General features: G+C 36.2%; 1 protein-coding gene across 1 annotated transcript in view; it reads left to right on the top strand.

Moving 5' to 3' along the window:
• Positions 1-27,285, top strand: part of LOC108974837 — a 93,118-nt gene that overhangs the window by 1,743 nt on the left and 64,090 nt on the right. Inside the window, exons 2-3 of the mRNA XM_018942925.1 lie at positions 118-275; positions 22,720-22,787. The gene's annotated coding sequence lies outside the window, so the exon portion shown is untranslated. The remainder of the gene's footprint in view (positions 1-117; positions 276-22,719; positions 22,788-27,285) is intronic.

The following is a 27,285-nucleotide window of genomic DNA, read 5'->3' as shown; positions in this document are numbered from 1 at the left end:
GTTCCTTTAATTTTAATAATATTTTTACTTGTATTTGTTGTTTTTATATTTTTTATATAAATATTTCCTTTCGTAGTTAATTCAAAATTTAACAGCTTCCTTTCCTTCTGTTATTAGACTATCGATCTTATGGGCAAGTTCAAGATTAACAAGTCACTCAAAATTTCGAATTAGGAATTAAGCAAAGCAAAATAGTGTTATTGGCAGAATATAAGTTCACGCAAAATTGCGTAAAAATAACCGCTCAACAATCAAGTTAGGAATGCAAGTTTAAGGTAAGACATGCATAATTATATTTTTTGAATATTTAAACAAAATTAGCTTTAAGTGCCAAACAAAATATTTGCATACTGCATTGCCGCCATTATTGCAAATGTGGCATGCAACAAGAGCTTTTCACCAACCTTTCAAAACCACCAGCTGTCATCAAAACCTCCCCTTTGCTTGCTCCTACTTACGCTCTTCGCGTTTTGAGGCTCATTTAGAGTATTTCGAAATTGGAAAAGCTCAAATACTCGCCGCTTTGTCTCACACAGCCATTTTCGTGCCGTCTCAGTTGAGTAAAGGATATACGCGCGTGCGGTTGTTGCTGCCATTAATAGACGCTGCAACGCTCCAATTAAAACCATAAGTCAAAACTGTCAAAAAAAGTGTGATTTTTTTTTGTAAATTGCCATTTTATAAAATCTACAGCAATTGTGCGGCTGGAGAAAAAATATATGCATGTATATACACATTGTCTAAAAACGTTTAGCGCTGCGTTCTGTGCAAAGCATGTGCGTGCGTGCGTGTGAGTTGTGTGCATACTTATAGGCGTTGTATGAAATTGCTACGCAACAATTAAACGAGTCGTACCAAACAAAAAAAAAAAAAAAAAAAAATGAATTGTGAATTCAATATCTACGCGTAAAACTACGAAAGCAGACATTTTGCAGCGAGTGCGCGATTTCGAAACGGCAGCGAAAAGCAAATGCAGAGAGCAAGTAAAAATTGTGCCATACAAAATTTAATTAAATGAAGTATTAAAAGGTGTAACACAAAACAGCTTGTAAGCGTAAGTACGTGCGTGCGTGTGTGTGTACGCCCGCCTAATAATTCTCTATATGCGCGCAGACATGCTGCGACGAGTGCTACTGCTGCTTTCAACCGCTTGGCACCTTAATCGAGTTAGTTAGTTGGCTGTGGCAGTCGCCGTGTCTCGTACAACAGAGACGCTGCACAAACTTAAGAAGCCAAATGTTGCGCGTCTAACTTCGACGCGTACTACACACGTCTTAACCACGTCCTGAAGCCGTGCCGTGTACACAATTCGAAGTTTATGCGCTCATCCTTGGCGTTCGTTCGAAATTGCGTGCTGTGCCGCGTGTCTTGTAAGTCGCGCGCTCGTTGTCGCTTCGTGCATACCGTCCGGCAGCGACCACCGGTACACGTTTACCACCTCGACTGAGGACTTTCCGCTTCAACGCTGCTCTTGTCTATCGTTAATTCATTATTTGCGCTCTATGTGTTTGTGTGTGTATGTATAGACGAAAGCATAAAACACAGCGCGCGTGTGTCTTCCTAACTCCAGGCGAGCTTACGCTTAATCTGTCTGTGTTGTGTTCGTACGCAAGTCCTTTTCACCACACTCGCGCTTCAACTCGCCATTCGCTAAAGCTTCAGACGGTCGTCTCTTATCGTTGGTTTGGCTGGCGTGTTACCCACACACTCGCACACCCCACAAATACCAGTCTATAAAAATCTTTGTGCATACATACATACATATGTGCCTGTGCTTGTGGTTATGCGCGTAAAGCGCAAAGTCATACAACCGGATATAACCGTGCGTATAACCGGCTTTATTGGCCTATCGGATGTGTGGACTTGAGGAAGTGTAGAAGATGCATAATCCCCTCTGTGTGTGAATCCCGTTTGGCGACTGTGTTTTGTTAACCGTTGAGTGGGAAATATCGTAAATAATTAAATTTTCTGTGTGAATCCTAAAAGTATGCAATAGTTGTGCCACGGAAATCCCCAAATACACGCAAAATGTTAGACGTTCGCTGAAAATGTTTTCTACTTTAAAGTATTCAATTAGTGTGTGCAAGTAAATTCCTTTTTTAAATCTGTACAAAGTACATACATATATACTGATAACTGATAGTCAACAATTGTGAAAACATCTCTATAGTACCCGAAATATTAAGTTACTTACTTCCATAAATGCACACAGAGCACATGGCGCAGGTGTGAGCGCGCATATGGTTGTCTGGTGAATAAAAAACGAGAGGTAGGCTTTTTATGTATGCATGTGACATTTTATGAAAATTATCGAACATCGAATTTTTGAATTTACTATTTCTATTCGTTCCCGACAATACCTTTCTGACCTGCCTGACCTGGAGAGTTTTGTGCGTGGTTCTGCGACCCCTGCGCCAAAGAAAAGATAAAACTAAATTTTCTGAAAGAGTTGAAGGCCATCCCAAAAAGTATTAATAAAAAGTGTTTGGAGAACTGGAAAAATCCTAGACAAAATGTGCTTGCCTTCCTGATAACATCGCCCGCAAAAGTTCAAAATCGCTGTACTGTGTCGTAGTGTCGGTAGTAAATAAGGTCCATTTCAACATTACTACCTTTTAGCTCAATTTCTTCCAGTACTACATCTATGTATCTCTAAAGCATGAGCAGTCTAAAATTTCTAACCTCTTATTAATTACAAGAAAGCTTTATTATGGGCCTTAAGCTTGGTCTGATGCTATGTGTGAGCATATATTTGCGATCTCCCCCACTTACATGCTTTTGATTGCGAAGTTGCTGAGTGTTGATTTGTCTCTTCGTGCTTCTGCTTTGTGGCGCTTTAATGTACCACACATACTTGACGAGTTTTTCGTGTCGGTATTTATTGGAATTTTATGGTTATTTCCGTTTTTCAATATACTGCTTTATAACGCCGTTCAAATATACATTGGAAGTGGGGCTTATAAATATTTGTAGCTCCATATGTATGTATTTATGTATGTGTATATGTGCCTGCGAACTTGAATGAGTGAGTTGTTGTTGCTTAATGCGAAAATGAAGTGGGGGATAAAGAAGCGAACAGCAAAAGGTCAGCAAGGCAATTATTGTACTGAGTCATGACGGAATGATTTATGGTCGCATAGGCATTTTTATAGCTTTTCAACGTCCAGTGGAGCGGGTCAACATATGCGTGGTGGTAAAGTTTTAATTGAAATTACTAGGACAACTTAGATGACGTATTTAGTTTATATATAAATATATGTATGTATGTAATAATACATATGTGTTTCACATCAATTGGCATTTATACTGGGTTCTAAAAATAGTTTGCTCAAGGGGTATGAATAGAGAAGGTATAAGAGGGTACAACTGCTGGCGTACGCCGATGACATTGATATCATTGGCCATAACCATAACCGTTAATTGAGCTTTCTCCAGGTTGGACAAAGAAGTGAAACAAATGGGTCTAGTAGTGAACGAGGGCAAGACGAAATATCTCCTGTCATCAAACAAACAGTCGTCGCACTCGCGACTTGGCTCCCACGTCAGTGTTGACGGTCGTTATTACGAAGTCGTAGATAATATCGTCTTGGAACTAGCATTAACAGCAACAACACAATGTCAGCCTCGAGACCCAACGTAGAATAACTTTTGCCAACAAGTGCTACTTCGGACTGAGTAGGCAACTGAGAAGTAAAGTCCTCTTTCGACGAACAAAGTCCAAATTTTGCAAGTGACCGATGGTCTGTACGTGATATACGACGACAATGTACACATGACTCCATCCTCCTGGACGACATTCAGCGAGTTAAGAGACAGCGGCTACGCTGGCTAGGTCATGACATCCGAATGGAGTAAAGCCCTGAGAGTATTCGACGCTGTATCCGCCGGGGCGCTTGTATTTGGGGCATCTACGCTATGCGACTTCTAGACTTTTTTGATCTTTCGGGTCTAAAACCGTGTTGTCTGGGGGAGAGTCCGTCAGCTTCATTAAGAGCCGCTTCTAATCTAGGTTTAAGTAGTCTTTCGACGTGCTTTTTTTTAAATTCTAGGAAATATTCCAGCGAGGTGGGCGTTACGTTTTGTTCTGCGGCGACTGTTTTGAGTATTTCTGATGATGCGATTCTTTAGTTTTGAGTTTGCTAGCGGGTGAACTGGGGGATTTCCGAAATCCTGTTCTGGTTCGCGGGCCTCACGTAGTCCCTCCCATTTTTTCCTTTTTGCTTACCTCGATGACTTAAACTAGTTTTTCGCTGCGTGGTATTGCTTGACTTCATCGGGTGCTGCTCCTCTTGGCCTATATTTCGTGTATGATCTGCGAAAACGAAGACACGTGCTTCTAAGTTGAGCCATATTTCCTTTTCTCCAGTAAACGGCTGCTTAATTTTTTCTGTATGAAGTCATGGGCATTGATTTGTGGCAGGCTCGCATTATACAAAGTGTGGAGAGCTACTAAGCGGGGTCTGCTCGTCTATTTCCGAAAATAATGTCGCAGTGTTTAATTTAGAAACGTTCCATTTTCCTGTTCCTGTATTTTTTCTTTTCTGTGTGGAGTTTTTCCGTTGCCGATAATGAAGGATATATACTGATTATCGCTGCCATTGAACTCTTTTAAGACTCAATTCTCTCTATTGAGCCTGACATGCCTTCTGATGCTTAGGTAATGCCTGGTGTAACTTCTTCGCATCCCGGTTTTCTAAAAGTGGTTGCGTCCCCGTATTGATCACAATTAAAACAAGCCGTGCAGCCATTTCTAGAAAGAGCTTTCCTCTGGAATCTGCGTTTGGCATGCCCTACTCTATGGTTTTCGAATTTACGATAATAATTTGACTTTATATAGTCATGACTGTATTTTGAAGTTATACTGTCGAGCTTTTTTTAAAATTCTTGTATGCTGTTGCTTGTCGCAAGTAGCAACTAATTATTGTGAAAAGGTCGTATCTGGTCCATACGAAATCGTAGCTATTCCCTTTACTAATAATGACAGAGTTATTTCTAGATTTCGCTCTATTTTTCTCCATCACCATCTGGAAGAGTAGAGCGTCAGCAGCCTTGCACCTATGCTTATTGGCCTGTATAATATAATTTTTTGTGATAATTCCTATATACTGTAAATTTTGCAGAGCCTGCGATATCTTCGACTTTTTCGTGTTTGGCCTCTGCATAGAGGCTTATAGTATATGTACTTGAATGAAGCGTTCAAAATTTAAAATTGTAAATTTTTTTTGTATGATGAAGGTGCATATATATTATATGTATATGTAAATAATATGTACGTACAATATTTCTGCACATAAATGAAAATTTGTTGCTACAAACATATGTGTGCATGTGCATATAAGTTATTCACCTTTTACCATGACTATTTTGCACAGATTAAGTGATGTTTTAGGACGTCGTCGCTTAAATATGCAAATATTTCACATTCATATATAAGGATGTAGGTGTGTACCTCGTACATGCAAATGAGTTGTGCCATAAAATGTTTAAGAGCAGCGTGTGGACAAAAATGGTCTGGCTGCATATATGAGTATTCACGCATTAAACAACACTTTTTTCAATACTTGAGAAATTTAAAACGTCCCAAGTTGACTTTCATTTCCAGAGCCCCTCTAATGTCCATACATAAAATATCCTAAATAAAATTGTGAATATACTAATGACATTGGGATATTGGGTAGTCGAAAAAGTCTTCGCATTTTTATTCAAACTTCAAATTATTTTTCTATATTTTTACTAATAAATAAATAAATTAACAAATTTGTACCATTTTGGTCGACCACTTTTCGCCATTTTTCCGCTAGAGACATTATTCCATCAGTGTAAATCGACATTTCGAAATTTCCAGAACAGAGCGACCGAACCATTGTTCATTATTTTCACTCATTTTTGAACAGCTGTAACTTTTTTTCAACTTCCCTGTTCTTAGGTTATACATACATATGTACATATCAGTAAATTATGAGTCTGAAATTTTCAACTGATACCTTTATGCTACACATGCAAACAAATCAACGTTAGGTGTAGGAAACATGTGTAGCGACATTCTCACGCGTTTAATCTCAGTTCTTCATGTTGCAATCGAATTTTTTTGTGAGTTTGCCTTACATGCGTAATTTTATTATTATTATAACGAGTGTGTGTCTCATATACTCACACATTGTGTTTGTGATTTCCTTTGATACTCATATTTGCGAATATACTTAGTTCCGCCTTCGTCTAGTAGTCTATATTCCTGTGTAGCAGAAGCGTGACTGCCGCCTACCGTGACACAGATTATTGCAAGCACACACAACAGTACATATGTACATGTGCAGGGAAATGATTACAATATTTCCCGTGATTCAGTGCGTCTGGCAAAGCTTTCCTATTAACTTGGTCTCATATACGTATGCACATTTGTATATAAATATATGTGAACGGCATGTTGACGCAGGTGAGATAACCGTTTCATAATACTAATATGACTAAATCTGGGTTGTAACCCGGAGTGTACATGTTCACGTTATGTATGTGGTCCATATACGATTAGTGCTTTATTGGAAATTGGATTTGAATATTTTATTTTATTTCCTCAGAGTTTGTTTGCTTATACATATATACATGGTGACAAAATTGTAAATAAAAAGCAAAATATTTAATTATTCATCAAAATTTATTTTTCACCTTCAAAGTAATCCCCACCATAAATACTTATGCCAACGATTTTTCCAATCCTCGAAGCACTTTTTCTGATGGAGTTCAGATCTTTCAGCCAATTTTGTTTAAAAACGTGTTCCACGGAAGGGCAATTTCAGGGAACAAGAAACAATCACACGGAACAAATCGATGTTTGATCGATGGTATTCCTTGCGTTTGTGGCTTTAAATTCGGTCACAATCATGGTTCAATGCGATTTTGCATTATCATCGGGCAAAATCCATTAAATGTTGTTCCACAATTTCGGCCGTTTTCGACGGATGTTCTCATGTAAACGCCTCAATGTGGCAAAATATAACTCCTTATTAACCGTCTGTCCTTGCGGAACAAATTCTTAATTCACCAAACCACGAATATTGGAAAAAATCATGAGCATCACAGTTTGGGTGTTGTTTTGTCTGCTTCTTTGTTTCCCTCCACTCCGATGATTATTGACTTGCTTGCATGCCAAACTCATAAACCCCCATTGGCGGTTATAATGCTCTCCATGAATGAGGAATCGGAAATTGCACGATCAGGCATGATCTGTTTACGGTACTCTAGTAGAAAAAAATTTATCTTTATCGGGAGAAGTCGATGAAGAACGCGTTTCATATCCAAAATATCCACAAAAATCATTCGAACGGACTCGCGAGAGATGTCGAGCTCTCTTTTTAAGCACCATATCCTTCACTTTTTTAATATTTTTATCAGTTGAAGAGGTCGAAGTTCGTCTATAACGAGGCATGTCTTCGACGATTTCTCGACCGTTTTTGAAGACTTTGTACTACTTGTAGGCACGTGTTTTTAATAAAACTGAATCTGTAAGCCTTTTCCAATATTCGCAAAGATTCTCTACCCGAAATTTGGTTAGAAATACAAAATTTTACACATTCTTTTTTCAATATTTTTATTAAGGACAGTCCTACCAACTTAGGAAAATACTTTATTTTGGGATATCATTTACCCAGGGAATTTAATTTCAATTTCAGGGTGCTTTTTTGTCACAATCTATGTAAATAATCAACGTAATAAGCTGAGTCCATATATCCAATAGGGATTATATGATTTCTAAGTACCGTTTCGGCCAATTTTAATATGTCATGAATTTCATATTTTTTTATTGTATTCAGTAATGTTTCAAGTTTCAGCAGTCAATACTGAACGTGCTATTCAAGACATAGTACTTGATTTAGTGGTAAAGGTACTCGAAAATTGGGTTCATCGAATTCGTTTCTGCAAAGAAGTTATGGGAGTCATTTGAATGATGCTATATTAAGGGCTTAATTGTATCGATTGTACTTCACATTAAATAAAAAGTATTTAAATTCCTTAAGAATTATTATTTTTTTAATGAAATGATATCCATCTTATTTGAGAACACTGTAGTAAAAAAAAAACAGATAATCTCACCACAGATATTTTGTGATTTTGGCGATGTCATTGCATATTATAAACTTACTTAGATTGATGTGAAGAAAACAATTTTCTTCAATGAACTTCAGCTGGATCTTTAATCCAGAACAGCTGATTGAAGTATTCGCAATTTCGATGGGGAAATCCTCCATAATATCTGCAAACAAATGAAAAAATATATGTATATAAAACCTCTAATAAAACAATGACATCAAGTAAATGTGTAAATATTTGCATTTCCATTAAATTTTTAATGGAATAACACTAAATAAACAATACTCATGTAAATGCGTACACAAACAGAATATACACACCCACACACAAACTCATATGTGGAAGCAAGATGAAAATTAAATTCCGCAGAAAATCGATTTGTGAGCAAAATAGACAGCACAGCGTGGCCACATAACTTCAGTTTCGCTTCTATGAACCGTTATGTAGGCTATGTACTCATATGGATCAGCGGGTGAGCTCATCTCAGCTGTCTGCTCAGTCAGTCAGTCCGACCGTTATGCGCACGCATCACACGAAAAGCTTTACGGATGTGTGTGTGTATGAGGCGGAAAATTTCAATAGACGAAAATATTATCGACGAGAATTTCTCCACTGAAGCACTGAAGCTGTTGCTTCAGTGGTGGCGCGCTGTGTGAGATACTTATTGTGGCACGCTCTTGCTCTGCCTTTGTTTAAGACTTTGACGGGGAGGAAAAATGTGTCAGTGCCTTTAGCTTATAGATTTTCTTAGAACTTTCCGTTTTCTGCAAACTTATTTTTTGTTTCTTATTTTGTGCCTCCAAACCCCAACTACTAAATTTTCCATGTGAATGCGCATTAATGAGCTACAAATTGTGTGTGGAAGGCTAAGTGTGTTGGAGTGTGTGTCTTGGTGCGAGTGGACAAAAACCAGCGTGCGATTGTTTGCGCTCTTGGTATTAGTCTTCTTATTATTGTTGTTGCTTATTCAGTTAAATATTCTTTATTGACTTTGGTGGATAATTTGGGAGCTCCGATGTCGCCGCGTTTCGCATACTCGCTTTGAAGATGAGCATATTATTATCGGCAATAGCAGTCGCCGCAGGACACCTAATATTTTCTATTATCATTTGCTGAGTTTGAATGGAATTTACCGAAAATAGTATTAGCTATAGAAAAGTACATATGTGCAAACGTATACCGATATTATTATTTATATATGTATGTGGTACAGACGCCTATGCGTGTATAGCCGAGTTTACAACAGCTCGCCAATTGTTCTTCTTTTTGGCTGTTTGGCGCCAAGTAAAGATTCCAAGTGCAGCCAGTCCTTCTCCACCTCCATGGAGGTCTTCCTCTGCTCTCTACGGCGGGTACTGCGTCGAATAATTTCAGAGCTAGAGTGTTTTCATCCATTCGGACGATATGACCTAGCCGTCGTCTCTTGATTCGCAGAAGTATGGCAATGTCGTCGGATACCTCGTACAATTCATCGATTCATCGAATGCGATATTCGCTGTTGCCAATGCGTCAAAGGCCGTAAGTCTTCCGTAGAACCTTTCACTCGAAAACTCGTTACGTTGGCTCATCAGATGTTGTCATCCTCCATGCTTCTGCGCCATATAGCAGTGCGGGAATAATGAGTGACTTCTATAGTTTGGTTTTTGTACGTCGAGTGAGGACTTTACTTCTCAGCTCAGTCCGAAGTAGCACCTATTGTCAAAAACTATTCTGCGTTGGATTTCCAGGCTGACATTGTTGTTGCTGTTAATGTTGGTTCCAAGATAGACGAAATTCTTTACGACTTCGAAGTTATGACTGTCAACAGTGACGTGGGAGCCGAGTCCCAAGTGCGACTGTTTGTTTGATTACAGAAGATATTTCGTCTTGTTCTCGTTTACTACCAGACCCAATTGCTTTGCTTCCTTATCCAATCTGGAGAGAGCACCAACTGCGCGGTTGCTGAGACCGATGATATAATCTTATAGAAAATTTTACCTTCTCTATTTAGTTCTGCAGCTCGAATTTTTTTCTCCAAGAGCAGATTGAAGAAGATGCATGAAAGGGAGTCGTCTTCCCGATCCTGACGGAGCTTTTGGTGTTACTCAACGACAGTTTACAGTGTCGTATTAGTTTTGCAGCGATACAAAATTCAGACATAAAGGCAGCTCCTTTTCGTGATGTTAAACGCAGCTTTGATATCGACAAAGAGCTGACGTGAGTCGATCCTCTTTTCACGAATCTTTTCCATCTTATAAGATCCATTCAGTTTGTTGATGGTGGGCTTTAATCTCACAGTGCGCTCGATAGAACCTTAAATGCGGTGCTGAGGCGGCTTGTCCCACGCTAGTTGGCGCAGATTGTGGGGCCTCCCTTTTTGTGGATTGTGCAGACCACATTGAAATTCCAATTGTCGCGCATGCTTTCGTCCAACTATATTCTACAAAGCAGCTGATGCACGCTCCTTATCAGATCTTCCCCTCCGCTTTGTTGTTCTTCAGCCGCTTTCTTGTCCTTACATAAATATGTATTTGGTAATAATGGTTTCTTTGTTTTAGTCTGTTACTACAGAAAACATTGAAGTAATTTCAAGGAATGGTGCCTTGTTGACAGTCCTTGACCGGATAAAAATCCCGTCCCATTCCAGTTAATTAGACCCGACTGTCTTGGGAACGATCTGATTTCCGTCTTTCTGCTTGTTTCGGTTCAATTTCCCCCATTCTTGTCAGTTCACTTACATAGATGCTGGTAGAAAGTTATACATAAGCACTGCGCTTATTGCTTGACTTGGTAAGCACTAGATATCAATATTTGACTGCGAAATCAATGAGGATTTAGAACATATAAAAACACCATTAAATTTGATGTTCGACAAGATGGAGTCAACGCAGTGTTACACCGCACAGCTTGCGGCTTTGGCTATCAGCGCCAACAGCATCATCATTCACACCACCAACTGCCATTAACTAAAACGCAACAAAAAACATATTAATATCCGACAATGCTGTGAATTCAATTTTACTTTTTATTTCAATATTTGGGGTTTTTACTATTATTTTACTGCTATATTATACTATATTATCCGGTGGTGAGCAATTCACTACGCGCAAGTACAAGAAACATAAGAAACACAGCAACACTTGACGACGTCAACGCGTTTCAACCAAATCCCGATTGCAGCTAAAATAGACACGTTCCAATGACTAGCATTACGAGCATTACATTGCTACAATCCAGCAAGAAATGTAACAAATAATGTTAAGTACTTGAAAAAATAAAAATAACAAATGAAAGAGGAAACGTAAAACGAATTCACACATTATATAGGGTGTTTGTTTTAGACATGTGACTTTCAGGAAGAAATAAAGGGAATATAATTTAATGTTATAAAGAAGAATTTAGCGTTATTATGAATATAAGTTATGTTTTATGTAATGTTTTAATGATTTCGGGCAAGTAACTCTCATGGCTGGCTCGAATAAATTGTAACTTAGGATGTTAATTTTTAAAGAAATCTTTTGCAGCTTTCGGCGCCGTGAGTAGGCTATAACGCGCTTAATATTCTCTTCACTGGCGTCAATCGTATCGGGCTGATCTGCGTAGGCAAGCGACTTCACATTACCCTACAAAAAATAGTTCAGCGTGCTTGAAGACCACGCGATAGGCACACGACACGAGAAATGCGCTCACTGAAAGCTTTCCTCAATAAAGTAAATTTTTCATTGGCGGTATGTCATATAGTGTCGTCTTGTTGGAACTAAAACTCGTCCAAAAAGTCATTAATCATGATACTTAACAATAAATTAGTTTTTTTGAAAATCGGGCGCAGCCCATTTTGTTTTTAGGTCCATTTACCGAACAAACTCGATCTATTATTCCTCGAATTACCACTGATATAGAGATAATCAATTTTGAAAAAAAGTTTTGCTTCTACCAGCGTAGATGCTTAAGAATGTATTATTATTTTACTTCATTCGCTTAAAATTTGTGGTACTGCCGGCCAGTACTTCGTAATGAATTAGCACCAGTGCAAATAAATCAAGCATTGTGTTATTTATATATTAATATTTCTTAACATAAATTATGTCAAAATAGTTTTAACAAGAAGGCAGAAGACGTTTTTTAATCCCTGATAGAAGAATACCAAAAATGCCTAGTAGTAAATTAGGATCATCCTAAGACCTAAAAACTTAAATTCATTTCCCTTGACAAATCTTCTTCGTTTTTATTGGCGCAACCACTGCTTGCAATTGTAGCCAGATCCTCGTTCACCTGGTCTTTCCAACGGAGTGGATGTCTTCCACCTTCACGATGCACTTTAATCTTTCACATAGTACCGTCGATAGAACCTTATATGCTATAGTTGGCGTTGAGTATGGGGTCTCCCTTTTTGTGGATTGGGCAAATATACTAATCTGCCAATTCTTTTTCGAAAGTGCACAGGGAATGATGGGTGAAATTTGAGAGAGCAAGAGTTGAAAGTTGTTGAAGACCGCTTCGGTCCATAGTTAGTACTACAGAGGAAAGTCAATAAATTTTTTTTTAGGATTCATGACTAGAAAGTTGTTAGTTTTAAGTAAATCAGCTATTTTTACTGGACCAAGAATTATTATGATTTTTTTTTCTGATGTTAACAATTGACCATCTCGGAAGAACAATTTGGTAAAACAAATTTTTTGAGTGATAGTATTATAGCCATATTAAGAGCTTTTTATGGTTTATCCACTAGTTACGGACTTTTACAACCACATTAACGCAAACGTGCCTCCGCCGCTGAGCCAAGGTTGCTTAGATAGGTAGAGTGGATGTCTGACGATGCACCTAGGCCTTTGTGAAAAGCCCTTCTGAAGAAGTTTGGTTAAAGGTCACACTGAAAGTATGCACAAAAAACTTCACTAATTGCGCAAAGTAACGTTTATAAATTTTGAGTAAATAATTATATCTGCTATGTATCCAACAAATGAATCTATCTGCATAACAGCTACTGCCTTTCGAAGCAGGTTTTTATTGAAGTAATTGTAGCATGCCATTGCGTAAGAGTAACATTATAAGTTGGTATAAAAAATATACATTTATTTTGGTCTTATAATGGGCGGGCAAATGCGAATAATTCACGCTTGAGAAGACAAAAATAAATACAGATTATTCAGAAGGTAAGAAATTTGTAGTCGATATACAAATATATGAGAATATGTATAAATATCTGAGTATATCGTCACCTAAATTGCAAAATAACGTATCATCAAAAAATTCGAAATTGAGTATCCTATTGATTACGATTCACTACTTCAAATTACATACATAACATTGCATATGTCCAACATTTGCAGGTTCTGCGCTCATATATGCACCAGTTTTAATCAATATTAAAATTTTTTTCACTCTTGTTCCATTTTATTTCGTGTTTCATTCACGCCACTGTAAATTTTCGAAAATGTGGTTACGTTATTTTAAATAACTCATTTTATCATCTATATTTTATATTTGCCTGCATTCATAGCAATAATTCAACCGCCATATCATCATTTCATAATAAGAAAGAATCCTTAACTCTCATGGGAAACCTTTCACATATCTAAATTTTCTTTATTTGCTTGTGGCAGCTTCTTCGTTTCGACTTTGCTTCTGCTTGTGTTTATAACCTGATGTTAGGCTCTGTTGCCCTCTTCAAACTGTCAATATTTTAATGAAACACATACAAACATGCAATAAATGCACTGATTGTGAAATGTTGTTGGGTAATGTTGAGTAACAGTATCAAACCTTTTGTGACCAAATAATTCATATTTGATTACAACAGGCAGAAGGTTTCTTTGAAAACGAATCGATATTTTTTGCAATTTTTATTTTTGGCAATTTGTGTATATTGAAGCAAATTAACCGTTATGGATGATTTAAATAGTTGTCTATGGTTCTATATAAAATATTGCTAGGTTATAAGAAATATAGGAAAGTGAAGAAAATATATTTTTTTTGCATAAATAAATCTCAAGAGCTTAAAAATTGTTTATATATGACTAAAAAGGATATATTATGATTGCGAAGAAGTTCCTAACTTCCAAAAGAAAACGTCGGAGACCATATAAAGTATATATATAAATGATGAGCATGACGAGCTGAGTTGATTTAGTCATCTCTGGCTGTCGGTCCGTCTGTATAAACGCGAAATAGTCCCTCAGTTACTGAGATATCGATATGAAATTTTCTACAAGACCTTTCCTCCCCAAGCTGCTGTTTACTTGTGAAAACCACCGATATCGGAACACTACTGTCATACAAACTGAACGATCAAAAGCAAGGATTTTTATGGAATGCTTCGTTTTTTGGGAAGGGTAAAGCTTCCGCGCAGTCGAAGTCAACGTTTCTCCTTGTTCGAATATTTTTTTGTTGTTTGAAAGAGTTACTCAATGCTCCCTTAACAACTTTCAATAATTTTCGCTATAGAAAGTCCTAAGTTGTCTCCAACTCAAATCATCACACAATGAAACCATTGCAATCGAAACTAAGATCACTTTTCACATTTATATCTACATAAATTTACTGCTCCATACAGTCTTCCACAGTGACTTCGACGGCGTTGTCGTCGTCTTAATCCATCTGCCTTTGGCATTTTAATGCGTTTTAAAACGCTTCATTTTCACATTTCTCAATTGGCGTACGCCCACTCACTTATATATTTGCCACTCTTTAACGTTTATACAGTGAAACGCATTAAAGTGAAGCATGCCAACACTTTCTATATGTATTTATTTACTTTTGTTTTTGCTGTCATTTTATACATTCTTCATTGTCGTTTTTAACACATTTCTCTTGTGATACTTTGATTTCAATGTTGGCTTGTGGGTGACTGTGTGGCCGCCTGTATTTGATAGCTTCTCAATTTTCAATTTTATTTCGTACTTTTTGGTCTTCGTTTTCGGTTTACATATCAAGCTCATTCAGTGCATGTAGCTACTTTGTGCTTGTGCTGAATCTGTCATGTAAGTGATATTATAAAATTCGCCTTTGGTCACATATCTATAGTAGTATGTGTGGTTGAAGAGTTGGATCTGGCCCTGTGAAGAGTAGTGGTCTCGAAAACAAGAATAATGAATATCCATATACATACTTGTATGTGGCTGAAACCAATAAAGCAATAATTCGGTATTTCTATATAAGAAATTAATTATATTAGGGTGGTACCAAATTTTATGAAAAAAGTTTTTCGTAAGTTAAAATTTCCTAGCCTAAATTGCTGCTTTAGACGAATTTGAACTTTTATCACAATGCAACGCGTCTAAATTGTCTGGAAAACTGTGAAATATTTTGTAAAGTTCACCCTAATGTGTATAAAACGCGACTACAGACTGATAACGGTATTTTTAGTTGTCTGTCTGTCTGCAGAACTGTGATATATTTTGTAATGATCACCCTAATGTATCTGAAACGCGATTATGGAATTATTATTTAAAATTCTAAAAAAATTGTCTACTTTATCTATGTGGTCTACATCCATTTTACACAATTTTACCGAGCAACAATTCAAGGTCGCTGATAGATCACATGGCAAATTTACGCAAACAACATCGTTAACTGCAGTGTGAGGCAAGTAAGCGGTGTAACTGTAATAAATATGAATAATTATATATGGATGATATGAAATTGCCCTTCTTTGACACAATTTAGGCTTCATTTTCACTTAATTGTATCAATTTAAGTTTTTAATCGTATGAACAACATTTTATGCCTGAAGGGTCACCCTGTTTCGTATAGAGTATGTACATGCATAAGTATGTAACTATAAATACTTGCATCTCAACTCTGGAGTATTCATTGGCAACGACAGCCGGAACTGTCATCACTCGAGCAAATGCCTTTCACTAAAGTAGCCGCAGTTCCGATGAAGACTGATGAAGAGGCTAAAAGTAGGCGTCTACGTTTGTATATGTACGCTTAGCAGTACACCCGCTGCTTGTGCTATTGTATGAGACACCCATAAATTGCCGCGCGCCGCCGCTGCTTGGCCAGCCGCTTGCCCTTCAAGCATTCAGCGGGCAAATTAAGTGAAGTATACTTTGTGAGCACTTTTCATTTCCGACCCGTTGGCTGCTTGACATTCAGCGCTTTGTTTGACTTTCCGCTTGCAATTCTTGCCATTTTCCATTTCTCCGCTGTAAAAGCCGATTTCTAAAAGTACATAGCGCGTTATGAAAACAAAACGCATACACACGCAATCAAAAATTATTCAAAATTAATTTCTTTTCATTCTCGCTATTTCATTACATTTCGCTGGCAGACAATTAGGTAAATTCAGTTTTGATTGGCTCAATCCTCGGCTTCGTCCCAACCACGTACCGTGCGCACGCAATTTTTGCAAAGTTTCGCTGATTGCTGCAAAGCACTGTGGCAAACGTATTTGCTTCGTCTTGAATTTGCAATTTTCGTAACAATTTCGCTTTTTATACTTCTTTTAATACAAAATCCATGCATAGACTCACACAAAAGTGGCGTGGCTTTGAGTTTCTTGCGCGTGTAGCTGAATGCACGTAGTTTTTCGTTTTTCCATTTTAAAGAAGCGTTTAGTTCAAAATTGCTTTAGAAAGCAGGGCAATTATATAATCCGTCTCTATCGTCCGCATTCTCTTCCTCACTCTCTCTCTGGTCACTGCATTATTGTTTGCTAAAACGAAGGCAACAAAACGTGTATAGCACTTTGTCCATGACCACTTTGTGGCCGCCAACACAAGTCAGTGGAATTCAGGTAGTTCGCTTTAAGTGGCACGTGGTGTGCAGCACTTCGGCTGGTTGGCTGTGTGTTTGGCATGGAAGATGTTCGCATTCAACCAGTTCAACATTTATAAATAATAAGTGCGGTGGGAGGAGAGTTTAATTCACCGCTATGAGTTGCAAAGTTCGTTTATATCAATATCTAAGCGATTTTAGTTGCATACACCACAAGGCTTAATTTCTAGCTTCCTTTCACTTAATATATGCGATTTGTAATTATAACTGTAGTTTGTTCTCTAGCACTTAAATTTATGAAAATACTGTATTTTTGACTATTGCATTTTCTTGGTAGGAAGACCTCGACGTACTTTTGCACGATAAGACAAATTTGTTCCTTGGTTATCTTCCATTTTCTAAGAAAGCCTCCACTTTTAAAATATTCTAGCCGGAAAGCTTAGGGGTTACAGAATTTCCTCGGGTTAAAAACAACCTTTTATCAACAATTTTTTTCTCATATAAAAAATTAAATATTTTATTAGACTTTTTTGTTGTTACAAATATACACTATTAATAAACAAAATTTGAAATTTTTGCAAAAAAAAAAATACGTGTTTTAGTTAAAATCTTAACTTAGAACTTGGTCGAAGGAAAAAAAAGGAAAATTAGATTTTTGGCGGACATTTTTACAAAAAAAAAATAAAATTTCGCGACATTTTTTTTACATAAATGTAATCGAAATCGTACCTCAAAGACCTGTGTAAAATTTCATGAAGATCGTTTGAGTAGTTCTCGACAAAACTTGCCATCAAACATAGTTTCGAGAAAAACGTGTTTGAAGGCGGCGCACTTAGCCTAACTAGCCTCGAGCGAACAAATTGGCAAGGCTGTATCTCCGAAACCATTACTCCGATTAAACTGAAACTGATTTATGACAATATTCTAGCGTTGTAGAATTTAATAAGACAGTAACAAAAAAAAAATCGATTTTGTGAATCCCGTAAACTATGTATGAATCCCTTAAGTATGTATTAAGCATTTGTATGGGCTCCTTCTCGAACGTCTCTTGGAACAGCCCTTCAAACTGTTTCGGTGCTGAGGCAATACTCTCTTAAGACCAGAATATTGATATTTTACTCCCTTCAGCAATTTTACAAACAGCGAGGGAGATAACATTGACTAATTAGAGATGGAGATAAATTATATGTATGGGACCTATAGGTACGTAGGTTGTCATCTGGAATCTCAGAATTTTATCGAAAAGTTTGGCATATTTGATAGTACGGATACTCAGCACGTTTTGACATGTGTGTGTTGATTACAGTAACTTAAAATATTCATCTAAGCAAAAAAAATTGGAACTAAATCGCGAATCGCGCGATTGTTTTTTTACAAATTGCGATGTGGATTAACATAAAAAGAATGTATCGACGAACTTAATTAAATTTTTGACGATAAAGCTCCATCAAGGAGCACTTTTTCCGTGGTATGATGACTCCAGTTGAGGTCTTAGATGAGTCCAAGATAAATTTCTTGAAGGTCGTTCAAAGTCAGTTGTGGTTCCGGAAACTGATTAATGCTGTGCGTAAACTGATAGATGACATGTGATGAATCCTTCATTTACGATCATTGTAAACATCGATTTGATGAGTCATCCTCGGTATACCACGGTATACCACTACGAGGTCAACGTTTTTCAACACCAGAAGAGGCGGTTGATGCGTTCAAAAGGCATTATTTGGAGATACCTCAACCAGAGTGGCAATTGGTTAAAATACATGCAAAAGTGTGAAGACCTTAATGAAGAGTATTATGAAAAACAATATAAGGATTTTTGATGTTTAAATTTTGTTTCTGTTCTCGATTCCCGAAATATGAAAGGCAGGTTACGTATATCTCTACAGTTATATCTAATTAAATTTTTCGACTTTCTGGTTGGAGTACTTGTTTCTTGTTCTTGGTTGTATTAGTCCCACCGAACTGAATACGAACACAATTTTGTATGACCTTGCCGGTCTCTTCAAGTTCAACGAAGCCTGCTTTTGGGCGTTGTATTCATTATGTATCGCTATCATAAAGGAATATAATTGAGCTTAAATACTTCTCTGTTTGTGGTATTTTTAAGGTAACCTGGAATTTCTGAATCCCATATAAAATCTTTAGCAAATTTTTTAATAATATTTTAAAATTTAATACATGTCTATTTAGAGCCTCTTCTGATTTGACAGTCATCCCACTGTACGTTCTCTATCTTTAAAAACATGCTACCTATATTTCCTTCCATTTCTCTAGTACAGACAAATCAAATACTGCTAATGAATGTACAATAAACATTTTCATATAATAAAAGCTTTCATTTAGAAATGCCACTGCAAATATCTATTTGTCTGCAATTCTAAAAATATATACATTTACTTGCATATTTGCTCAATGCTTTAAATGTTTATATGTGCGTTGGCCTCCATAGCTTGTCCACTAGTTATCGGCTTTAGTTTGCCACGCTCGTACGAGATTTTACAAATCACTGAGCTTTATTGTCCGTGTGCTTTTATAATTTATACATTATTCAACACACAATCTCAGCAAAATTAAAATGTTATAAATAATAAAAATAAACTTGCACATATTTACACGTAATTCTTTATTACACATTGAAATAATAAATACGTTTTAATGGACTTTGTGGACACAATGGTCAACGTATCTATAAAAACTTACTTGTAGTGGAAATTGTTACAGATATACAATTGTACATGCAAAGCAATAAGGAGTGTATACTTAAATATGTCAAGATCAGGTCTAAATTCTTTATATATTGGTTCATTCACTAAGCAATTTTATTTGATTATAACAGAAGAGGTAGTTCTGAGTAACTATGTTCAGCTGGAGGAGTATGTAGTCATTCAATTGAAGAACTAAGTTGCATAGGATAAATTACTTGTCTTTGTGTTACCAAACTTTCTCAGATGATGAATAGGAAGAATAAGATTCCTAGGAAAGAAATAGACGATCCAATTGTAGTTTCTACATTGCATCTRTTTTAGACCATGACAGCTTGAACTTTATATTCTTTAAAAATTCACTTTTCGTCGCCAGTAAACCCACTTTCCATGCGCTTCGAAAATGGATCACTTCTTTGACGTTTTATAAGCAAGACACAGGTATCGTTTATTTTGAGCTTTTGCGCGAAAACACTTCAATTAATTCTGAAGTATGTATATTGTGATACACTCAAAGTTTGAATGGAATGTGCTACCACATCTACCATATTCTCTTCCCACCTTCGGAATATTACTTATACCGGTCTCTGCTTTTTTTTTAAGAGAACCTTCATCGTAAATTAGGACGTCAAAAGCCCCTTGGAATAGCTTTTTGCCTGCAAGAATAAAACATTCAAATCAATATTTTGTCTCAAACATGTCAAAAGGTATTGGATAAAATGAAGAATATATTCTTTTTTTTTTTACAATATTTTACTCAATAAAATAATCGCCTTTAAATTGCACTAAAAGAGTAAAATTGCTTAATGAAGGACCCAATAGTTAAGAAAAATTTTAAAGTAACTTTTGAATGATGCATTGTGACAATGAAATTYCAGATATCCAGTACAAATTGTACATATGTATGTACCACGAATAAACTCAGTAAATTACACGTTTTCGTAAATTATATTATCTCTTTTCGTTCTAATCCGTTCCTCGTCGTTAGATACAATAATTTACGAGCGATCTTCACAAACTTAAATCATTTTTAAAATATTATTAATTACAAGCATCAGGTACTTTATATACCACAATTCAGTGAAAGTTTTTTTTGTTATGTGAAGTCCTCGATAAATGGATGGCAGTGCCAGAAAAAAAAACAACAAATGGAAATTATGGTATTAMAACTCCTGGATTATTTTTAGAAAACAGCCAGCTGTCTAAACTGGGCAAGGAAATTGACATACAAGTAAACAAGGTTAATTCTTGTAATAAAAGTAACACAATCGATTTCGTTGAATTATTGACGAAAGCACAGCGCATGAACAAATGTGAACATTTAATATGCGAACGTCAATTCCGGCCTCATACGCCTGTGAACCAAATTGGCGAATAACAAAGAGGAAAATGTTAGTAATTATTACCACACTGTGTACTATAGTTACCTATCGTTAGATCTTTATTACCAATTTGGGAATTTTGCATGCTGTTAATAAATATATAATAGTAATGTCATTAATGAGATGATGGAGATAAGGGAAGAGTAGGGCATGCTCTTAGTTCGTTTACGAGGTGATAAATGGGTAGTATTTGTCTCATTTTTAAATTTATTGAAAGAGAGTGGGCTGGAACTTAGGACACACTCATATGATTCTACACATGCTTACAGAAGTTGCTCTCCAGAGTTAAAAATAAAAGCCATCACTTTTTATTCTTCAGAAATGTTTTCTAATGCTATAAAAATATGCATAGAATTATATTACTGATTAAATTACTTTACCATCAATTGTTATATATCATTTTACGCCCACTTCTCTTGAGTAATCTATATACTATATATATAGATATATATAGAAAACTATGAACTTTTATAAAACTTTAACATACTTCAATCCTCTGTAACAGTGGCAAATAATTTCAGCGTTTGTCTTGTTAGTGACAAATTAGTTGAAAACAAACAACAGAAAATTAGAGAAGCTCTATAGTTCTCTAGTATCATATGTGGTTGAAATTGTGAAGCATACTTTTAAGAGCTTAACATGGGTGGAAGAGAGAAGCATTGTTGGAAATACAAGATGTTGAAAAAGTGATAGATGTTGAGACTACAATTTATCGTTTTTAGAAAAGTGATAAAGCATATTTTTTATAGTAATTATTTCGCAATTAATCCATAGAGCTTCAAACAAATATTCTAATTTGATGAAGCCTAAAAAAATATAATTATATATGCGAAATTCACACCACCCTGAGCGCAGAATTGCTTGCGAGAGTCTGTTGAAGTAATAAATGAGATAAACTTAAACTTTTTAAGGGTGCGAAATTGCTGCACGTGATATGGTAAAAAGACGCCTCCACATAAAAACAAAAAGGAAACATAAAAACAACTAAAACTTTCAACAACAGCAATTAAAGCGTGAAAAGTGAGGTTAGCGTAAGCTTAAACAGAAATTTCAGTTGGTAAACAAGGCTAGCAAAACAGATGGTAGTAATATAATATAAATATGCGGGACACTCTGTGGTTGTGGCACTTAGGAACATTTATTTTGGTATTTTTTCATTTTAACTTTGACGTTCGAGACCTTTTGATGTAGACCAAGTGTTGTTAAAATATTTATGTCCATAAAGTTGAAATTTCAACTTTGCACACTCAAAATTCGCTCATTTATTTTAACTGCCAAGAATGTGAGACAAATGTTTTTGTAAGCAGGTGCAAGCGAAAGGCAACTGACCGCAAAGCTCCCAAAATATGGCGACGAAACCGTATAAGCTCCTCATTTATTAATGTAATAATATACAAATATATAATATAAATATGTTTATAATTTTTCTTTACACCTTTTATAATTATTTATGTTGATATTTATGCAGCATCTTGAGAATGCATAGTATTTTAAGAAAGGTGGATACAACGTTCATTACTTTTTGCATACGCTCAACTCACAGCCGAGCATTTTTGTCGCTTTATAGCCGCAGTAAGACATATTTTATGCGTTCATGCTATTAAAAAGTAATCAAAGCGCAAATCGATTTTATAATTTTGTGTAAATAAATGAAGCGAGTAGGAAGAAATTTGTGCCGAAGATGTGATTTTTTTACCGATTTTTTATTTTATAATTATAAAAGGATAGAAGGGAGGGACCAATAACTTGTAAAAGGTAGAAAAAGCTTTACAAAAATTTAAGACGCCTAAAAATATGCTATAACATGATTTTTTTAATAACTAAAATAATTTTTTTAATTACTTTTTCAGAGTTCAAAGGATTATTTTACCGAGACTATGTATATAGATCAAGATTCTGTGTGTTAGAAGAAATAAAGGTAAGTCAAAAACTTCCATAAATTTATTTAATGCAAAAAACTTACATTTGAAGAAAATAGTTACCAAATTTCGAACCACAACCACTTTCGCTTCTACTTATCTACTCATCTCTTCTGTTTAGAAACGCGTCTCGTATATATTTCAAAGCCTTCGGCGGCTTCCTAACTGCTCAAAATTTTAGTCATTTATCTGTCAGTGGTTTAAATTTAAAGGAAGCATTCCTTTGATATGTATTTGATAGATATTACGAAGTTGAGTTCCTTCGAAACTTTCATATATTTGTTCAACGTATCCAGGTTTTTCATATGTTGAGCAAATATATAAAAGATTCGTTGTATTTATTTCTAAAGCGACAAAAAGCAGTTCTCAAAAAGAATTGTGAATATTCCTATAACTGAAAATAAAAGTTCGGTTAGAGAAGGATTTCTATAATTCACATCTAATATTGCGAGGTTTACCATTTATGTATATTACGGGATTATAAAACAAAAATAAATCTTGAATTTATACTTTTGCATGCGTTTGGCCCAATTGTCAAAGCACTTTTGCCACTCTTTTGAGGTATCTTCAAAACATGCATTCTGAACGCAGCAACTGTCTCTGGAGGTGTCGAAAAATGCTGACATCTTAGTTTATTTTTAACGTACGGGAATAAAAAAAAGTCATTCGGTGCCATGACTGGGCTATCTTCTAGACGAGTTGTTTCAGTCAATGTGTGAAAGCTCGCATTGTCGTAGCGAAGACTCATCCATCGACAGAGCTCGGTTTTACTGATTTCTTGATAGATAACTAGCAAACAAATGATTATGGCGCATTCACTGTTCTGTGTTCTAGTGGTTGCGAAATGTTCAGTTTTTCCAAAAAAAAACAGACAACTGCTTCATGTTCATGTTGTTAGTTTTGGCTGAACTGGCAGATCTCATACAGTCCACTGCTGCTTACTTTTGGGCTCATACGTGTAATTCCACGACTCAGTACCTATTACAATGTCATATGCGTGTTTCATTTCGATACGACTATGGTCTATAGTTGCCTCAATCTCACGAAAGGTCACATGAGGATTTTACAATATTCTAGAGTCTACTCTACGATTTCGCTCACTACCTTTTTCTTCAATTGTAGAGTTTCATTTACCGACACAACCGAAATATGCATTTGATTTTATTAATATTTCTTCTAAACCTCAAAGATTCGCCTGATAGCTTCTTTTTTAAAATGGTTATAATCGGAAAAAAACTATCCAAGTCTTTAAGAATTATATCTTAAAATTCTGTGTAAAATTTCATGAACATCGGTTAAGTAGTTCTCGAGAAATCTTGCCAACCGAATTCAAAACACAGTTTCGAGAAATCGTGTTATCGCAAGCCTCGAGCGTACAAGTTCCCCAGTCTGTATCTCCGAAATTTCTATTCGCATCAACTCAAAAATTTAACACAATATTCTAGAAGTGTTGTAGAATTTAATAAGACAATTAAAAGAATCGATTTTTTGAAACCCGTAAACCCAAGAATATAAGTCATATTTAAAAATATTTATATCCTTAAGACAATAGTTGTCTCTAATTCACTTACTTTTTATAACTATCTAATTATGCAAATGTATTTGATGTATACTAGTCCGATTTGCCACTCTCTAAGATTTAGTGAATACTGTTGATTACTCTCAGTTCTCCGTTACTCACCTCGTAAATGTTTTCTCGACCAATCCAACATAAAAATAATATAGAAAAGAACGTTAAGCTAAGCTTCCTTTGCTATGAAAAGAGATAACTTTTTGTCAACAGAAGCATTCTGTACCTTTTATCAAATAAAACTCTGATTTTCTTTTATCCTTCTCTGCAAACATAATAATCACATATTACAAGCATACAAGCTATGAAACCGATTTGAATTATAATTTAAAACATGTGTATATAAAATATATGCTCAGATAGGCACAGATAGGCATACACACATATGTATATATAGTATATGAAACCGTAAAACACAAATCGGAATGAACTTTTACACACACATGAGCATGTCAGCGCGTGTGCTAGAGAAAAGGATATAACAGACAACTGTTGTAGGGCATCAACAAATTATTGAAATCAATTCATAGCTTAGCTGCAAAGCGACTTGTAAAGGCTACAATAAAAATAATAAAATAAATAACTTTATTATGGAGCATGCACGATATTGTATAACGGTCGTGTTAGCCCGTGAGAAACTGTGTACATGTATGTGTGCGACTCTACAAAAGCGCAAACAATGCTCGAGGTAAAAAGTGAAACAACAAATTCAACAAAAAGCAGGCTACAAACGAAAGAGATAATGGGACATTGTGCGAACAGCAGGAGCAAAATAATCATGCGAGATTCAAAACGGATCGCCCTGAGCATTTCGGATTGCTTTGCCTTATTTTTGTGTGCCATTTTCAGGTCAATAGAAAGCAACACATCCTCGTTCATGCTTTATGGTGTAGGAGATTTTGTGTGCAGAAAAGGATAACTCGTAAATAGATAACCGTAAGCAAGAGGATATTCATACATAGGTAGGAGGTCGAAAGGGCGTTTTTAAATGGCAGCGAAGAGACATTGAGTGATAAGGTTATATATGAATGAATGTACTATGTACTATATTATCAATGTATGTATTCCTGTATGCGTATATATTTGCATATATGTATATGAGTGTGTATTTGTGTTCCACATCCCTACATTCTCCCGCTTTCTTTATACTCGTATAGCTTTCATCAGTATGAATATTCATCAATGCTGCGCTTTGACACCGCTCTCGGGCCAACCATAGGTCAATTGCTAGCAAAGGGACAAACAATCAACATTATCGTTAGCACTGTGTCAACAAGAGTGCTAAGTTCCTATCTTTCACTTTTTTGCATTTTGCTTTCTCATTTTTGTTTGTTTTATAATTTCTTTTCTTTTAATTATGTGCATGTTGCTGCTAGTTTTTCCCGAAAGGGTGTTGCAACGAATCTTCGGAAAGTATGACCGGAAAATGTAATTTTCAAAATTGTCGGCGCAGGAACAAGTGGACAACAGCACAGTTTCGCTTGGCATGACCAGTCGCGGGCACAAAATGTACCTTTCGGTCCCTTTTGCTCGGTTCTCTTGATTTCCTCCGAATTTTCTCGCTTCGCTTTGTGTTTGCTTTGTGTCTACTCGCTGCTTAATAAGCAGAAAAATAACAAAAAATATAAATAAGGCACAGCATATAGACCCTTGTACCCTATTGCCGCGTCCTTTCAATTAAATAAGCGAAATAATAATTGAAACGTAGTAATTTGTTTATTTTTTTTATTCGATTTGCGTTCAAAGACAAATAATGGCGCAATATTATTGTACACAATATTTATTATATTGGTTATTATTTGTTTGCTTTTTCTCATATTTCTGATATTCAAGTGCAAACAGCAATTAACGCTTTTGTAAATCCTCATACACCTACATACATAATTTTTGTGTGAACACGCTTTCAGCAACTGGATGTATACATTACTGAGTAAAATTTTAATTTATAGGAATAAGTGCCGAAGTGTCATTAAACTAAAGAGTGTCTCAAAATTAACGCAAGATTTAAATTTGCCGTCAATTTAGTAGTAATGTGTTGACCCTTCTTCATCTTTATTTGCGTAGACACCACTTACGCGATTATAGCCGAGTTTACAATAGCGCGTCAGTCGTTCTTCCTTTTCACAGTTGGGCACTAATTAAAGGTTCCAAGTGTAACCAGGCTCTTTTCCATCTAATCTTTCCAAAGGAGTGGCGGCCTTTCTCTTCCTCTGCTTTCTCCGCCGGGTACAGCTTCGAATACTCTCAGAGTTGAACTGTTTTCATCCATTCGCACGACATGACCTAGCCAGCGCAGCCGCTGTCTCCTAATTCGCTGAACTATGTCAACTTCGTCGTATAATTCGTACAACACATCGTCCATGCCTCTGCACCGGGAATAATGAGTGACTTTTAGAGTTTGGTGTTTCTTATTCAAGAGAGAACTTTACTACTCAATTGTGTACTCAGTCCGAAGTAGCACCTGTTGGCAAGAATTCTTCTGCGTTCGATTTCGAGACAGACATTGTTGTTGGTGTTAACAGTGATTCCAAGATAGACAAAGTTATCTACGACTTCGATGTTATGACTGTCAACAGTGACGTGAGAACCAAGTCGCGAGTGCGACGACTGTTTGTTTGATGACAGGAGATATTTCGTCTTGCTTTCGTTCGCTATCAGCCCCATTTGCTTCGTTTCCCTACCCTTTCTGAAAAAATTGTAACTTTTCTTTTCAGCCTGCAGCTCGAATTATTTTCTCCAGGGGCAGGTTGAAGAAGTCGCACGATAGGGAGTCTTGTCTGACACCTCGTTTCGTATCGAACGACTCGGAGATATCCTTTCTGATCCTGACGGAGCTTTTGGTACTGCTCAATGTCAGCTTATGCAGCCGTATTAGTTTTGCGGGAATAACAAATTCATACATGTCGTCATGAAGGCAGCCCCTGGTG

The sequence above is a fragment of the Bactrocera latifrons genome, unplaced genomic scaffold, assembly GCF_001853355.1.
Source record: "Bactrocera latifrons isolate USDA-ARS-PBARC rearing strain unplaced genomic scaffold, ASM185335v1 scaffold_59, whole genome shotgun sequence".
Lineage (NCBI taxonomy): Eukaryota > Metazoa > Arthropoda > Insecta > Diptera > Tephritidae > Bactrocera > Bactrocera latifrons.
Note: the sequence above shows the minus strand (reverse complement) of the source record. Positions and strands in the feature narration are given on the sequence as shown.